Here is an 18,830-nt window from a genome sequence, read left to right on the forward strand (position 1 = left end):
TGTACCTGCCTCTCTCTGTGTGTCTCTCATTAATAAATAAAATCTTTAAAAAAAAAGTATTACAGCACAGATCACACTACACACAACCATTAAACGACTACCGTATTCATACTAGGTGTTTACCCACTGAGGATACAATAGGTGAGAGGAATAAACTTGCTTGGAAGAGTACTCTTTACCTCCCTGCATAGGGGACCCTGTGATACCTGGGCACTTGATACAAACTGCTTGGCATTAACCCTGTGTTTGTTGAATGCTTGGATGAAGCACTTTCCTTGTGTTCTTTACAACAACCTTGTGAGGTGGACGGGAAGGACATACATCATATATTCCTTTATACATAAGGAAATCAGGTTCAAACATAACATGACCTTCTCACAGGTAGTAAGTAGGGCCCCTGAAACCAGTCCATTTTGAGTAGATGAAGGAGAGGACCGATGGACCAAGGTAGAAGATGCAGTCTTCCTCTGCCGAGACTCTGATGATGAGGCCCTGGGAGCTCTCTTCAGGACTCTCCTTGTTGAGAGGCAGAGCCATCTAGGGACATACACATCAAACAAATGGGGGCGAAGGGCATTTTAGGAAGCTGTACTCCTTTTGTGTCCACCCCAAAGCAAGAATTTTTTAATTGAAAGAATTTTCAACAACCAGCTCATTCTTAAGGCTGTGGTTTACTCCTCATCACTATGGAAAATGCTGCTCATATACGGTTTACTCTTGATCACTATGGAAAATGCTGCTTATATACAGCCTCAACTTCAGGACTGGGCATTCTCACCTCCTGCCAGGCAGAACAGAAGACTCTAGACACAGTGGAACCCAGTGCACTTCAGGCTTTGCTTGGATTTCTGTGCTTGATGCTCCCATTTCAGGGACTCTAGGCTAGTGGGAACCCACCTTGTCCTGCCATCCCTTTGCAGCTCTAGAAAATGGAAGCTAGTTAAAGGGAAATGATGGAATAATCACGTACCAGGGACTCATGTACTGTTCCTCCAGGTGTTGGAGGGAGGGATGTGGACCCCAGAGGAATAAATCACCAACACTTGTAATTAGCAGGGAGAATAATGTGAGGTGAAGAATTTTCCCAATGCCCCTTAAATAACACGAAGTATAAGCACACTTTCACAGGTACTGTGTTTATAAAGGAAATTTTGCTTTGAGGGCTCCAGAAGCCCACCACAGGGCACGTATGTTCATGACAATTGTTGCTGCCACTCTGAGACAAGGAAGGAAAGTTAACATGCAGTTTACAGACTTGTTAGCCAGTGGAATATTAAATCTGGCATCGAGTGGCCAACAGAATTTTGGATTTTAAAACCTGATAACTATTCACATCAGAACAGCTCCTGCACTCCTAGTTCCAAAACACTGAAAAGCAGGTTAGGTAAGATCTTACATTACATATAATAATCTCACCCAGAGCTCTTTATGCAGGGCATGAAACAGCCCACAGAAATGAAGTAAATTTGCACGTAAGGAGTAGAAATGCTAAGCATATGATTAAGGGATTTTGGACCTAAACCTCAGGGAAGATACTGCAAGCAGGGGAACTCCCTTCAAGAAAATGCACAGTAAAATGATTTAGGTGCTTTGTTCATGTTTTCACATTCACATTTCAGTAACAGCATATTACTATCGTTATTGCTGACTTCAAACTGCAGGGCTTCACATGAAGTGAGAAAGAGAGAGAGAGAGAGAGAATGGAGTAGAGATAAAAGAAATTAAAACGCTGTACTTAGCATTAAATTATTTGAAATGTTGATGATCTCAATTTTACATTCTGGATCACTGGCAACAACCATTCAGAGCACTGAGATCTCCGATCCACACACTAATGTAAACGGACACACTTTCACAGTCTTTTGACTCAGAACTTTTGTTCCTCATGTACACAAATATTTTTGTTCAGCACAGAATGTATCCAGGAAAACAGAGATAAAGATCAATGGTAGAAGAATAGGAACTTTTAATCTTAACAATCAAGTAAGTGGGTTAGGGTCCTGACAGTATGTCTAGATATAATCAAAATCATGACCTAGTAAACAAAAATAACTTTCTTCAATCATTCAGATCATGGGATCAGCACCAAACTGGTAAATGTCACAGAGTAACTAATGTTTGGTTAGAGTAAAGCTCTAATAATCCCAGCTCCCTAGAGCTGCCCTGTCCCTAGAGGTTATGAGTCAAAGGAAGCGAGTCATCACCATTTATGAGGATCAACTGGTGGTAGACACTTCACAGATGTCACATGTCACATAATCTTTATCACAACCCTCTGTTAAATATTTTATCTCTATTGTGAGGACAAGGAGATAGAAACACAGAGGGCCACGCAATTTGACTATAGTGAATGCTAGTAGAGTGAAAACTTGCACTAAGTCTATCTGACCATAAGATCCTTCTCAACTCAGAGACTCTATGATTATGACAATTGTTATTAATAACTACCATTTGTGGAATATTTATTCTGTGTAAGGCTCTAAACAATGTGCATGCATTTTCACTTGTAATAACCACTAACATAAGAGATATTATTATCCCCATTTTACAGATAGACATAATGAGGTTAGAAGGTTGAACAGCTTGCAAGGTCATCGAAGAGTAGGGAAGACACTGAATCAAGTTCTATTTGAACTGAAAATCCATGGTGCACTCATCTGTAAGGCTAGTCCCACCAATGACCCCAGCATAGCTATTAAAAGAGTGCAAGAGTTCTGCTGTGACATTCACTGACGTCTACTCCTAATATTACTAATGATTACTAACCCCTATTAACATGAATATCTGCTGGACATGAACCACCAGTAACTAGGCCTAAACATTTATTTTATTATTGTTAAATTTTTTGACATGCTTCTAAACCAAGTCAAAAAAGAAAATCATCATACCTTGAGTTTACAGCAGCTTTAAAAACACTAATCAATTTCCAATTAGCTCAGAACTGTTCATCTATTAGTATTACCAGGCAGTGTAAACACAATAGTTAAAATGTGTATGATGATGATGCCATCTATAAAATGGGGATGATGCCACTCATCTGAGGATTGTTGTGTGAGATTTAAATAAAGTCATAAATGTCCACAGCACTGGCACATAATAACCACACAGCATTGCTACTGCCCACTTATTTTAGAATTGGGTCATTTAGGTCAAGTAAGAATCAGAGAACTAAGAAACTGGTGAATGAATTCAAACTGGGTTGTAAGACACAAAAATACACACCAGGAATTAAAGCATCTGATATTGGGGGCAGAACTGATAGTGATTTCTAGACGAACCAGATGTTTTCCTTTCTTTTTTTTTTCCTTAAGAGAAACAAAAAAAAAAAAAAAGAGAGAGAGAGAAATAAAAAAAAGAAAATACCTCTCAGCGTAGGAAAGGTTTAAAACAGAACTGTGGGAATTAATTAATGAAGAAAGAGAAGTAAAAGATACAGCATTGTTAAATAGGGAATGAGGAGAAACATGGTAACTCACTAAAAATAACTCAATCACAAAACCAAGTGGAAACTACACCGAGGTAAAAATGTATATGTATCCTGGGAATGGAAGTTTCCACTAATGAAAAGATGAAGCTTTATCAGAAAACTTAAAATTTTAAGGAGGTACCTCTCCCCTGATGCCTCTCCAAAGGGAAGAAGTGGAATTTCAGTTTACCTGGGACACTGTGTCTAACAAAAAAATATCATATACAACATTTCAGTTCAAATTAGAGGGAGCACTTGGTAAGATGTTCCCCCCTTTATTTTTTTTTCTTTTTTTCCCCCCTGTATTTTTGATGTATCTCTGGCACCAACATTCAAAAGGAAATGAACCTTTCTAGGACTTGATTTTCTTGGAAAAAATAGAATCTGGCAGGTCTCTCAGCCAGGTCCCTTTAATCAGTAAAGGTCAATCGGGTCTCCTAATAATTTTTTTAACATGAATGCTTAATGCATTACTTAATACATGCTTTTAAGTGATATACACTTCATAAACTTTATTAAACACTCTTCTCTTTTTCTCTCGCCTTCCCCTCTCTATGATATACTTGATTTTTATATTTGATGAATGATATGATATACTTTGATTTAAAGTATCAGGGATGTTCTTCCAAACTTACTATTTTGGAATATGCTCATTCAACTTCTTAGTAAACTACTTTCAAAGAAGCTTTTAGGATCATCTGATTTCCTCAAGGCAAATATTTAGACAGGTTCCTCTGATGTTAAAAAAAGAAAATTAGGAAATTGACATGTTTTCTGGTTCTATTCATCTTAAAGCAAGTCTTGGTAAAAAATGCTAATTTTTACCAAAGCCATCAATATCTATTGTGGAGAAATCAGTTATCACTTCCTAACATCCTTGGTCAGCAACCATCTTAATATCCAGCTCAATGGCTCCTCAGTTTCATAAGGCTCAGCTCCAATCAGAACTAAAAAATAGAAGCAACGAACAAGTCTAATATTAAGCCTTGAGGGTTTGGTTTCTTTAGAGAAATTTGACATCAAGCTGAATTCTTATTTCATTTTAATTTTTGCTAAGTTAACAACCACAAAAACCTTAAGAAATCATAAGGCTCACTTTTTATCCTCCCTTTTCATACCATCTTTATCTGGACCAACCTTTCTAACTCCAAAACATAAGACAACGCCCAGAAATGTATGTTGAATGACTGAACTCAAATGATTGACAAATCTACGCATTGTTGGCCAATATCTATTTGAACTAAACCACACAATTTTTTACCAAAAAAAAATGCAACCTCTAAACTTTTCTATCTTATGAATGTGGTTGTGTTACCAAAAGGCTTCTACAGGGGAATTTTGATGGAGTGATTTACAGCAAAGGCTTTGGAGTCAGAGAGCTCTGGGGTAGAATCTGGACTCTGTCACACAATAGATAGTATTACTGTCTTCAATGAACAGGTGAGGAAACCATGGCCTCAAGAGATAAACAGCCAATGAGTGGTTCAGCTGGAACTCAAACCTGAGTGATATGATTCCAGGAGCCCAACGATATGTCTTTAGTTTTCAATGAAGCTTAGAAAGAATTCTCTGTAGTGATCTCCCAGTGAGACATCCTAGTTTTTAAGGAAACCATATTCATGGGCTCTCTATTAGTTGTAAAGAACTTTTTCAAGAACTATTCAAGAATGATCAGACACAGCCCCTACTCTCAAGGGCACACAATCTACAAAGGAGTCCAGTCTATCAGCAGTGTTTCCTAACAAGGGGGCCACCAATGGATTGCCAAGATATCATCTCCTCTGTGCATCCCTCCACCTCAGGCCCCCCTGCCAGTCACCTCTGGCCTTGAGCAACCTTGTCTATTAACCCTAATATGCCTTGCCAAGATGATCATTTTCTATGTGTACTGTGAAGTAAAAACACACCAGGGAGTGCCACACTATGGCACTAGAGGGGCAGCCCAGTGGGAGGGACCATTCTGCTCTGTTGACACCAAGTCATCCAAGCTGACATGGAAGGAGAACCAAGGGACCTCTCTGGGTGACCAAGACAAGCTTCAAGAACCTCTTTGGCTCCCAGATTCCTGAAGGAGAAAATATAATTGGCAAATAAAAGTTTTCTTTTCAGAATGACATCTGCTCAGGACTCCCAGGGTAACACAGAATTTGGAACTGAGCTAAGCTCTATCCTCCTTCTTTAAGAATGAGGGAAGTTGATTTTTGAAAGCACGAAGAATGGGAGGTGAGGTCGTTGGCCTTTCTCCCTGCTGGGAAAGGTCCATAAAGTGGTGTTACAACTGCAGATTAAAAGTTAGGTTCCTCTGTGTCCCGCCCAAAAAGCACACAAACAACCCGACACCTCCAGCCATCCAGCCTGCCTTTACCCCACAGAGGCAGCTACCTTTACACCCAGGGTGTGACACCAGGGAAAAATAAAGGCCCTCAGGTAAGATAGGAACCAAACATACAGTTAAGATAGGGGGGAAAAATAGGAGCAAGGGTAGGCCCAGGTGGAACTTCTTACTAGAGAAAGACTTCCTTATTCATTGTTTGCTTGTGTTCCCTACACAAGAGCCTTGATTTTGTCTCAGGTCAATTTTCTGAGTTCATTTTGGAGTGGGCTTGAACCCAAGATCAAACCCTTTTTAGTAGTCCTTCCAGGATGATTTTGTTTCCTGAAATGAATAGTTGTTGAAATATAGGGCAGGAAGGGAAAGAGGGAAGAAGGGAGATAGATTCCTTCCACAATGAGATTGAAGCATTTTAGCATTTTAACCTTCTAAACAAAAATTTCAAGAGGAATTCCCCACCCCATCCCAATACCTATTCCCACAGGATTTCTCTTTGGTCAGGTCTCCTCTGTTCCACAAGGGACAGAAAAGGTTCCCAGTGGTCAAAGATTCCCCATGGCTGGCTTCTTCTTACCCTTCTCAACTCAAAGGTCAAGTCCTCAAAGGGACCTTCTCAAGTAGCCCCCCTGCCATCAATCTCAGTCAGTGACTCAATCTCACTGCCTGTTTACAGCACTTATCAGTGTCTGAAATTATTGCATACAGTTGTCTCTTCATTGGGTTATGGTTGCTGGCCCCTCTGAGAATAGATGCTCTGGGGGACTGGCTCTTCTGCCTTGTTCATGACTGTATTCCTGGCACACAGACCAAGGCCTGCTTCTGTTAGGTGTTCAATGCATGAAGAAGGGAAGAGCTAGATGGCAACGAGAATGAAGTCCCAGGAAAGGCAAAGACAAGGAAAAGGCAGTATTGTTCTAACAACTGGCCCACTCAGAGGGGAAAGAAGCAGTATGGCACAGACCAGATTGAGATTTTGACCTTCGGGGAAGTGTGTGGCTAAGTCCTGGGCTCCTGGGGGTTGTGCAGAACTAGGTTCCAGGGCCGCTCTGTCTCAGACGTACACAAGTGGTGACTTCTTCGGACATTTCTAGTGGGCACTCAACTTGGCACACACTCCTTCTCCACCCCTCCCATGCACATACTTTCAAATGCTCCAGGCTGACCACTCCTAATTCAAGTGTCAGACTTCACCCCGTGCTCTCGGCCTGTATCCTTAAAAGTATCATAAAGAAAACAGGTGCCATGAAATGAGAACTACCCCATCTTCCCAGCAACAATGCCACCAACTCAGCTGCATCTACTCCACATCCTCTATCTTAAGTGGTTACGATACCAGAAGTGTTCCTTCTGCAAAGGCCACCCTCCCCACCTCTTCCTACCTCCCAGGGACTTCTCTCCTGCAATCACCCCCTTTCACCCACATCACCAGCACCTCTCTTTCCATTGTGTCATTCTCATCTTTACATTTTATTTTCTTCTCTTCCTAGCCCTCTTGGGCTTTGGTCTCTTCTCATGCTGCCATCCTTAGATTTGTATAATTCTTCTTACGGATAACTAGAGCCATTGGAAGCATCCATGTAGGCAAGTAGTATATTCAAAGCTGCACTTTATGAAGATTGGCATATAAGTAGTACCACGTATGCACTGCATATTTTAAATCAGACCTTTCTTGGGGCACCTGGGTAGCTAGGTGAGTTAACTGTCTGCCTTTAGTTCAGGTCATGATCCCAGGGTGCTGAGACTGGGCCCCCACATCAGGCCCCTTGTTCAGAGAGGAGGAGCCTGCCTTTCCCTCTCCTTCTGCCTGCTCGTGCTGTCAAATAAATAAATGAAATCTTTAAAAAAAAAAAAAAACACAAACAAAAACAGGCCTTTCTCAGTTTCTAGCCAAGAGGAGACTGGGGAAGAAAAGTGTTCTGCATATTTAACCTTCTCTCTGCCAGTCCAGCAAAGAGCTCTGAGTAGCACTATTGGCAGCCTAAGCACAGGGAAAAGAATTTTCCATGGCCAAGGTATTGGCCCAGAGCAGGGAAAACTCTAGGGCATGGGTGACCACCATGTACACACTCCCCCCTATCCCCCATCCCCACAGAGGAAGAACTGTCAGATCAGCTAGGCTATGGCGCTGGAGGCCAAGAGACGGCCATGCACTGCTGCCTCAAGCTGCAGCAAACACACACCTGCCTAAAAAAAAACCCAGAGTGAGGGGGAAATCCAGGGCCCTGAAAAAACTCACCCACCTATGGTTTGGTGACAGCCCGGAAAGGGTGCTGCATATGGCTCCTCATTCTACAAACCTGAGACAACAAAAGCATTGTACCTCTCCAGTCTGACCCAGATATCACTGATCCCAAACTTTAGCGTCACAATTCTATCACTAAAGTGTTTTTGTTTTAAAGATTTTGAGACTTGTCTTTTGATATCAAATTCAACAATAAAAAATAGCAAATTTGGGATTCCATGTTCTTTATCATTAAAAACAGGAAAAGCAAAGCAGAGGAGTTCGTAATAATCTTAAGGATTCTGCAAAATCTCTCATGTTCTCTAGTTCTTCAGCAAATATCTTAACTCACTGAAAGCCTATAAATTTTGCAAAGATGTGGTGCTGTATTTTTCCTTCTTCTTCACAGAGGCACCAGATCTCAAAAGAAGGAATGATGAATGGGTATAGTTATAAATATTCCAATGCTAATGAGAACCAAAGATGAACTGTAGAAAAATCTGGTATTTGGGGGTTAGAGCTCCTGGTGCGTGCTTAAGCTAACAGGTCCTGACCTCATATAAATTCCAGAGCTGTTTTATCCCATAAGAAAAACAAAGCCAAAAGTACTCATAAAGTACTGTAAATTCAGATTTCATCAAATATTATTTAATCAAAAAACCACGTTTTCCAAAAGATAGGTAACAGACTGCTAATTGAGATATACATTATATGCATGGACATGTTAAGCATTTTAACAGGATGGTTGGTTGTCAGTTTATTGGTAGTGGGGAAAAGAGAAATGTCAAAGTCCTACAAAGAGTAAAATGTGTTAGGTTTGAACAGCAAATCCTCTCATGTGAGGAGGGGAAAACATTCAGGGGGACATGAGGCAGGGTTGATTGGTAAGTTTGTTACCTGTACCAATAAGTACCCAAGATCACAGATTATACATGGATGCTGCCTAGCATTGCCTGATTTAGGGGAGAAAAAAATCATCAGTTAAATTTAAATTTCAGATAAACAACAGATAATTTTTTAAGATAAGGATGTCCTGAAGTATATTATGTGGGATATGCTAAAAAAATTATTCATATTTTTGGAATGCTGTATTTTATCTGGCACACCTAATGCTACCTGGTGGTTTGATAAGGTGCTGGAACATTTCAACTGAGTATTAGAATAGCAGATCCCTCTAAGTCCGTTGGGTTGCCCTCAGACCAAAACCCAGTAATTCTTTCATGCCAGATGGCACTAAATGTGACTAAGCAGACACCTCAAGACAACATCCACAGTGTCCATGGAAACACACTCAAAAACTGTCTGACTGCTTTCCTAAATTAATTTAGAATCATACAATCACAGAATTTTAGAATTAGAGACTTGCATAGATTCCTTTTTAAAAAGAAAAAGAAAAAATTATGTCATTCCCTAGCACAAATAACTTTCCTACAACCAGTTACCAACATGGGAGTTAAGTGACGTGGGCACCACATTTAACCACAGGAGAGCCAAGAAGATGCCAGTGCCTCTCCAGGCCCAGAATTTATTTATTTTTCCAATGCTGGCAATGTCAGGGCCCTTTTCACAAGTGGTTATATAAATAGAAGAGAACTGGACTATGAGCTCCTTGAGGACCAGCTGAGTATTGAATTCATCTGTGTAACCTAAGTGTTTGGCACTTGGTGGGCACTCAATGAATATTTGATGAATTAATGGATGACTGTGTGCATAGTCTTGAGTCACTGAGACCATATGTGTTGGTTGGGAGAGAAAGTGAAATGGGGAAAAGCAAAGCGGAGGGGAAATCTGAGAACAGGATACTGGAGAATGCAGGATGACCACAGCCACTGCTGCTCTCAGGCCATCTTCTAACTGGATCCTCTTGTTTGTCCTATTCCTCAGTAATGATGCAAAGATGTCATCATCCCCTATACTTGGGTCCTCAGGAAAGCAACCCGATCGTAGCCCTGGGTCAGCTCAGACCCAGCTGCTTGCCCTCTCTAGGACCATTCATTGTATCCACCAGGGACACAGGCACAGAAAGAAGCCCCATAAGCTCTCACTAATGTCTGTGACTCAAGGTAAAAGGAATTAGTTCCAGAATATAAAAGGAAATCAGAACATTCAAAATTAGTAAATATTTGCTTAGATAAGTATAAAACATTATTTTAAGTCAACAATCAAATGCAACTCAATGCTCACCTTATTAAGGTCGCATGTAATGTGGAATATGGGTACATTTTATTAATTCTGATGAAATGCTAAGTATGACCAGCCTTAACCTCCTTCCATCTAAAGCTGTCCTAATGTAAATTACCAGGCAGACCACCAACAAAACATTCAGAAAAAGAATTTCTTCTCATCCCTCCTTGCTTCCTCTCTTCTTCCTCCTCAAAACTGTTCATTATTGTAATGCCCTGACTTTAAATGCTTCTTCATGCAGCAATTTGTTTACCTGTGAAGTCTTACACAGTCTCCCGCACAATGATGTACCTTATGAAACAGCTAAAGGATTCAGTGTAGGTTTGCTGGAAAAAGTTCCTACGGCTGAAGAGTGGAAAGAGAGACAAATACTAAAAATGGCATTTGCAGAGCGCTCACCACATGTAGGGTACTGTGCTCAGTCAGGGGGATATTAACACCTCATAATATCCACCAAAGTGAGGTCTATTTTCACCCTCACTTTACATACAAGGAACTGAGGCTCAGAGATATTAAGTACCATTCCTGAGGCCACACAGCTGAACCAAGATTTAAACCTGGACAACAGGGATCCCTGGGTGGCGCAGCGGTTTGGCGCCTGCCTTTGGCCCAGGGCGCGATCCTGGAGACCCGGGATCGAATCCCACGTCGGGCTCCCGGTGCATGGAGCCTGCTTCTCCCTCTGCCTCTCTCTCTCTCTCTCTCTCTCTCTCTCTGTGACTATCATAAATAAATAAAAAATTTAAAAAAAAAAAAAACCTGGACAACATGATCCTGTTTTAGGTAAGTGGTTGACTATTGCAGCCCTATAGTCAACTGGACAAAGGGTCACTGCCCAAGAGTGGTTAGAACCTATAAAAATGTTAGTGAGGCCATGCCCCAAATGAGCTAAGGCTGAGGGAAAGGGCATGGGAGGAGAAGAAAGACAATCAAACAGATTTTTCTAAGCAGGAATGATCAAAAAGATGGAAAGGCAAGATGTACTCTCCTCAAACTAAAGGCAGAGCTACTGAGACTACATTTTAGAGCTGGTCACTATATTAAGAAGTGGAGCTTCCTATTGCCAGGAGCTGGAGGGACACATCAAATTCATTCATTTCAACCACTTCATTTAACAGATGGGCAGCCAAAGCCAAGAAAAGTTAAATAACTTGTCCAAGATCACCCAGCTGAAGAGTATTCCACCAAGGCATCCAGACTCTACTTCAGGGCTCCTTTCCCTCCAGCTGCCTCCCTGGGCCTCCTGGTAATAAGTAAAAAAATAAAAATAAAAATAAATTTAAAAAAGGCAATCCAGGAACATAAGGAGAACCTGATCTTAAAGCCTCTCTGAGAAATCTTTGGGGAGCCACAGAGACTTAAGAGAAGTCACTGCAAAGGAAGGGAAGACCGGTCCGAGTTTTTTGGTTTTTTTTATAAATGGGGTAGATACAGGAAACCAAACCAGTAGACAGGTTCCGTCTAAGCTAAAAAGGGGCTTAGTAGATTTTTATATGCACTAGGTACTAACAAGAATTCAGTAGAAACATGTCAAGTTAACTTTGTATCTCGCTTTTTACAGTCTTTGGTAAGCATAAAAAGTCTGGTCCACTTAAAGGATCAAGACTTAGGGTATATGATGTTTTCACACTTAGAGATCAAAATGGTAAAGTAAAAGGAAATTAGCTCAAACATTACCTTCTTAGGACACCTTCGGCAGCCCCACTGCAGACCTGGAAACCCCACATACTCCACTGCCACAGGTCTGTACACTCGTGCTGCTATGGCGAAGGTGACAGCTTCCTGTGATTCATTCACCTGGCTGAACTCCCTAAGTAGACCATGAGCTGATAAAAATACAGCCCCTGAACGTTGGAGGATCTTAATTAGTGTTGGCTGAATGAATGAATTCATGCTTCTGTCTAAACGTTCATTATCTATTGAGTACCTGCAAGGTGCCAGGCATTGTGCTAGAGCACCAGTGCGCCTTGCTTTTAACAAGACAGAGGGATCCCTGCCCTCAGGTGGACGTAAGAGTCTTCTGACAGGGACAAGCATAAAGCAAATAATCATACAAATAATTATCAGCATTACAGAAGGGAAGTGCCAGATGCTACTCAAGGGGGCATTTAGGGAGGAAATGACAGGTAAGCCAAGAATCAAGATAGGGGTTGACGAATTAAAAGACAGGGGGAAGAACGTCTTCCAGAACAACCTAAGTGAAATCTCCAACTCAGGAAGACGTAGTGTGCATTGAGAGAAAGGAAAGCAGCCCTGTGGGGCTGGATTACAAGGCAGAGCAGAGTGAGCCTCCACAAGGTGCGGGGGCTGAGCATGAGAGGTGGGCAGGTCTCTGAAGATGCCTGCCCAGAGAGCAAAGGGATGTGTTACCGGAGGGTTGACAGCAGAGAAGCAACATGATCAGACAGGCTTTCTAAAAGACCACTCTGGCTGTGTGTGTAGAATAAATTAGAGGGGGAAACTAAAAGAACACCAATTTGGCGGCTCCTGCAGTAATCCTGGCAAGTTTTAAATGAACAGACAAGCAGGTTAGAGCACTGTTCTGAGGAGTCACCACTAGGTCACCATAACCCAAGAGCTCATTTATGCTTAGGTGACAATTTCAGGAAGATCTTCATCACACGGGGCCACATTTCTCTTTGGCTCTGCCCTTGGTCTCTGTCCTTTCCAACACATTATCTTGATGGGCATGAGGCCAGGAGGGAAACCGGCCAAACCGCTAGTACGTAAATCTGGGAGGGATGGCCAGTACCAAAAAGTCCATTGAACCACTCCTAGCCTCTCTTGTAGGCTTGGGAAAGAGAAGGCTGATAAAGATGACAACTGAACAGTCTCGTTCTCACGGAACCCCCAGGCCCATAGGGAAGTCTGGACACACACAACACACGTTAATATGAGGCCGGCCAAGATAAGGGCTGTAACGGTGCTACAATGTTGTATGGGCGTGCATGAACAAGAGATATTAATTTTGGCAGGGAAGTAGGGCAACTTTCTTTCAAAATTGGCCTCTGACCTCAGCCTTTCAGACTGAGTAACACTTTAAGGGGTAGAGGAGGGGAGGGAGGGAGCATACCCGGGAGCAGCAAGAGTCTGAGCAGAAGAAGAGTGAAGAGGAATGAGTCTACTGGAGCCCAGGGGCAAGGCAGGCCTCAATCCAGCTGGTAAAAGATCAGGATTAGCATGAGCTGGCCCATTTACAATGCCCATGCACACCTACTGTCTCATTTCATCTCACATTCACATTGAGGTCAGTAAGACTAATCTTGATTGACAACAAAGCACAGGGACGCTCCCCCACACCCCACCACCTGGGATGGAGCCAGCAGACCTCACACCCAAGTGATCAGGCCCCATTCCTGAGCCTTGCTGCGCTCTTCCCCAGTGAAACTAAACAAAGCCAAGAGCGTGCCATTTCACAGAAAGAAAAACTAAGGCCACTATTTAGGTTTTAAAAGCTTTCCATAAGGGCACGATGACCATAAATGTAACACACACTGACAAATATGATATTTCAGCTAATACAAGCTTCATTAAGAGATACAATTAGAAAATATAATCAGGAGTGGCCCTTCTGTGACCTGGAAGTCAGACAGCTCACAGTGTGAGTTCCAAAACTTCCACTTACTAGCTCTATGGCCATGGACTGGAAATTATTTCACTCCCAAGTGAAGTTTCCCCACACGCAGAAATCGGGAGTCATAAGCCCACCCTACCAAGACTGTTGAAAAGACCAAATGAGTGCAGGGAATCATCCTGGCACAAACCTGGCACATTCTGTTAATGTTGGTCTTTATTAACTCTCATTATAGCTCTCTGCCAAGGTCAGAACACATGTGAGACATCCCACTCAACTGCACGTTCCACATTTTATGAGATAGTGAAAATTCACAGAATGGGAAGGGTGATCAGGAGAGAAGTTTCGAGAAAGCACTAGTCTTGCAAGTACAGACACCTAAAAGCCTGAGTTCTTGCCCCAGTTTTGTCACTAACCAGCTCTGTGATCTCAGGCATGTCACAACTTATTTGTGACTCAGATCCTACCTGTAAAGTGATGACGGCTGAGATATGAATTCTAAATGACTCCTAAAGTCCCATTCAGCTCTAAAGCTTCTTCAGTTTTTGAATCCTGCTTTATGAGGACCTTTTAGAAGTTAAAGTCATTTTCCAAAAGAAGAGATGATTAAAAAGCTCCATGAGACAGAACATGAGAGACTCCTAACTCTGGGAAACGAACAAGGGGTGGTAGAAAGGGAGGTGGGTAGGGGGTGAGGGTGACTGGGTGACGGGCACTGAAGGGGGCACTTGATGGGATGAGCACTGGGTGTTATTCTATATGTTGGCAAATTGAACACCAATAAAAAAAATAAAAAATAAAAAAAAACAGGAAAAAAAAAGCGCCCCATGATATGGTTTTAAAAATAATTAAAAGCAGTCACATAAAAGAAGAAAAGAAGGACCAATAGGAGAAAAGTTCAAAAGGGAAGCAACTTTTGACTCAGGCTAAGGAAAAAAGAACTCTGCAACAATAGAAACTATTCAATAATGGACATTCCCAGCACCTTGTCCAAAGTGGCACATAATAAACTCAAGAAATGATGGATGGATGGATGGATGGATGGATGGATGGGGAGGAAGGAAGGGAAGAGGGAGCGGAGCTGGCTCAGGAGGGAGTGAACTTCCCCATGCTGGCGTGTTCAGGTATCAGCTAGATGATCATCTGTAAGGGGCACTGAAGAACGGACTTCCATTCCATGTAGAAGGTTCCACTACAGGTCTATGTGATATTTATTTCCTCATTTCTTTCCCACTAACTCATACATATTTGATGTACGTATATTTTTATCAGATTAATTTTCCTGAAGGACAGTTCTGTTGAGGTCACTCTCCTACTCAGAAAAATCCAATGGCTCTCCCATTGTCTATTGAGTTAAGTCCACAATCCTGACATTTATTTGAGATTTTATTGCAGCTCTACCTTAAGGACCTTTATACATTTTTCAAATCCCAATTCAGCTATGTCCTCCATCAAGAAAATGAACATTCTTCACTCTCTCCCCTACAATTTATCTGAACGATGTCTACTGTTGTATATTATTGCACACAATTATAATGCATGTCCTTCTCTTCCATGAGACTGTGAAGTCCCTGAATGAGGGAAGAATCTTTATCTCTGTGCCTTCAACAAGTAGTAGAATACTTAACTTTCAGTAGTCATTCTATAACAATAGAAATTACTTATTTATCATAAACCAGGCATTCTGCTAAATTCCTGATATGTAATACCTGCTCAGATCTTCAGAACAACTCTGTTGTCCCCAGTAAATACCTAAGGAACTGGAGGTAAGGGATGATAAATCATCTGCACAAGACACAAAGGGGTTAGATTCAAACCTAGTACTGCATGCTTTAAAGTTCTGGACAGGAATCATTCCACATGTTGCTTTCCTCCAGCAAGGCCATCTGTGACAGCTAAAACATGTTATTCATTCACTCATTCAACACGGCATTTACTGAGCCATTAGGGGACAGGTTCTGGATGGAGAGTTCCTGCTCTCAAGAAGCTTACAATTGAATGTGTGACAGAGAAAAAACAACAATTATGGCATAGTGCAATAATGCTACCAGAGAGGTATATATAGGAAGAAAAACATTTCAACCAAATTGGGGAGACAGGAAATATTAATTATAGCAATGACTTCTAATTATTGAGCACCTACTGCATGCTAAACAAGGTACTGAAAATCATATCACAAGCTTTGACAAATACATAAACTGCAGCCAGGCAAGCTATAACATGGTTAGTGGTTGACACAACAGCTTCTGGAGGCCAAGTGCCATCGTTCTAGTCTTGGTACTACTGTTTTCTAGTTGTGTGCCATCCATACCTCAGATCCTCCATCTCTAATATCAGAACAGTTCCTAGTCATAGGGATGTTGTAATGACTAAGCCTATGCAAGGCAATGAAAATGCTCCCTGAGACTGCATAAAGTTTACTTATTGAGTAACTTGACCCAGAACACACCAAAGTATCTGATTCCAGTATCCATTTGTACAAAGCCTTCCTCAGGAATCTACCTGCACCAAGATGATGCTAGTGCTAAGCTTTGATGGCAAATGTAGGTATAAGGGCAGGGAGGGAGGACGCCTGAGTGGCTCAGTGGTTGAGCACCTCCCTTCGGCCCAGGGCGTGATCCTGAAGTCCTGAGATCAAGTCCTCCCATATTGGGCTCCCTGCATGGAGCCTGCTTCTGTCTCTGCCTGTGTCTGTGTCTCTGTCTCTCTCTCTGTCTCTCATGAATAAATAAGATATTAAAAAAAAAAAAAAGAGCAGGGAGGGTATGACTGGCTATAGAAATGGCCAACATTCCACACTGCCCTGCTACTGCAATACTGCTCATTCTTTTCTCTGCCTGATATTCTTTCTCCAGGAGTCCTGACCCAGTGAAATCCTATCCATCAGCCAACAAAGCCATCCCATTAGACCTCTTCCACAAATGTGACTCTGATCTCCCTCTCAGACACTTGGCTAATGCCTCTTGGGTCAGGGTCAGTCTTATGTATACAGTTGGTATTTATATACACTTTCACCCATACAACCTGGCATACACATACATGCATATGACCAAGAATCCATGGGGCTTCTAGGATGCCTCTCACATTCTCAGGGCAGGTACTTTACAAAGCACCACAAGACAATGATCATCAGCTCAAGTTCAGAAATATTTGCTATGCTAATTACCAATCCAAAGCTAAAATTAGAAAAATCCCCAAACTGCAGACAGCTCTACGGTAAACAATATTTCCTATTCATCCTAACTCATCACCCTGAATTTCTCACTAATGGGGGAGGTAAACTATGATTTATTATTTAAAACTGCAACTCCATCTAAGGACTTTAAAAACAGACAGGAGAATGTGAGACAAAAGAAACCTCTACCCTCCCTAATACATATTTATCTGAAACTGTCATATTTACTTTCTTGGCTTCCTTATAAGCTGGAGTGGAAGAAAGTGAGAAGTACTTTTACATTAAAAATTATCTGAAGCATAGGAGTATCTGGGTGGCTCAGTAGGTTAAGTGTCCCACTCTTGATTTCGGCTCATGTCATGATCTCTGGGTTATGAGATTGAGCCCTAGAGTCAGACTCCTGCTCAGCAGGGAGTCTGCTGGAGATTTTCTCTACCTCTTCTCCCACACTCGCTCACACTCTCCCTTTCTCTCTTTAAAGTAAATAAATAAATCTTTTAAAATTTCAAATTAAATTAAAATTATCAGAAGCATAATAAAAACTTTCTAACATTGGCTTATGTCAAATATTGTTTTATTTTAAAAACTAAAGGAATTTTTTTTTCATGGCCAACTTTTGATGAAGTATGCAACCAAACCAAAGTGTGATAGCAGATCTCAAGGAAAATTCACCAAAAAACGCACCCCAATTATAGAAGGGGTTGGGCAGATTTGTGGTCATAATGTAGGCAAAATTAATAGAAAAGAAGCAGAAAGATCCAAACATTAAATAATTATCTCTCCTCCAAAGGATTACTTTGGCCTCTGAGCACTGATTAATCTTTACTAAGGTCTTTTTATTAAAAAAAAAAATTCAAATCATGAGAGGCATGTTGCTGGCTCAGTCATTACAGCATATGACTCTGGATCTTGGGGTTGTAGGCTCAAGCCCCACATTGAGCACAGAGATTACTTACAAATAAAATTTTAAAAACAAAAAAAGAAAAAATCATTGGCTTAAAAATACCTAGAAAATTAGAACTGAAAGAAAATTATTATTTTTTGGCTTTGGGGGTTAAGGGATTTACTTATTTTTAGCAACTTAAGCAACAAGAAGGATCAAGAAGGATTGAAGTACATTTGTAAGCCAAATGGTACATTTAGGGGGCTTCTCCAAAAGCAGAAAGATAAGGGATCAAGTATTGGCCAAGGTTAAAAATAAAGAAGGACTAACAGGGAGGCAAGCCTATCAAACTAAGTCATTTTTTTCCTCGTAACAGTCTAAAATTAGATCTCTCAGCAATGCTTACTTTCTTAAGGTAAAAATGATATAATATCAGAAACCTCCCTTTTAAACACCATTGAAGTATTTTGGTTCCCTAAGTACTGACAGCTAACTTCAGAGCTAACCAGAACTAGAGATTTTAAGTCTAATAAAATGTCACAGCCAACCTAGTGAAATCTCAACTTTTATTTGAAGTATCCAATCCGTAAACCCAAAGCTATATGGACGACCACCTCATAAGTAATTTTAGGGTACAAAAAATGCCTCAGCTTTCACCCTCCCAAGATACGTTAGTAAAATAAATGGAATCAGCATTTTTTTTCCTTCTTTCACAGCCTAAATCTTGGCTCTCAGAGAGTAGTAGAATATTTTGAAGATTTCCTTCACTTAGGGATCTCTGATGCTCAGAGTGGTACAACAGCAGACCCAGGATCTGAACCGTAATTCCAAGTTCTACTCTAACATGAAGGAGTAAAAGATGACCCCCAAGATCTCTGCTCTTCATCTCCACTGCACTTAGAGCAGCACCAGAGTGGTCCTATTAAAACTAAGATCATCAGGGCCTAGATGGTTCAGTCGGTTAAGCGTCTGCCTTCGGCTCAGGTCCCAATCCC

General features: G+C 41.3%; 1 protein-coding gene across 2 annotated transcripts in view; it reads right to left on the minus strand.

Annotated features, from left to right (window-relative positions):
• The window catches only part of C6H1orf21 (chromosome 6 C1orf21 homolog), a 225,066-nt gene that overhangs the window by 178,499 nt on the left and 27,737 nt on the right, over window positions 1–18,830 (minus strand). The gene's annotated exons all lie outside the window — the stretch shown is intronic.

The sequence above is a fragment of the Canis aureus genome, chromosome 6, assembly GCF_053574225.1.
Source record: "Canis aureus isolate CA01 chromosome 6, VMU_Caureus_v.1.0, whole genome shotgun sequence".
NCBI classification, from domain to species: domain Eukaryota; kingdom Metazoa; phylum Chordata; class Mammalia; order Carnivora; family Canidae; genus Canis; species Canis aureus.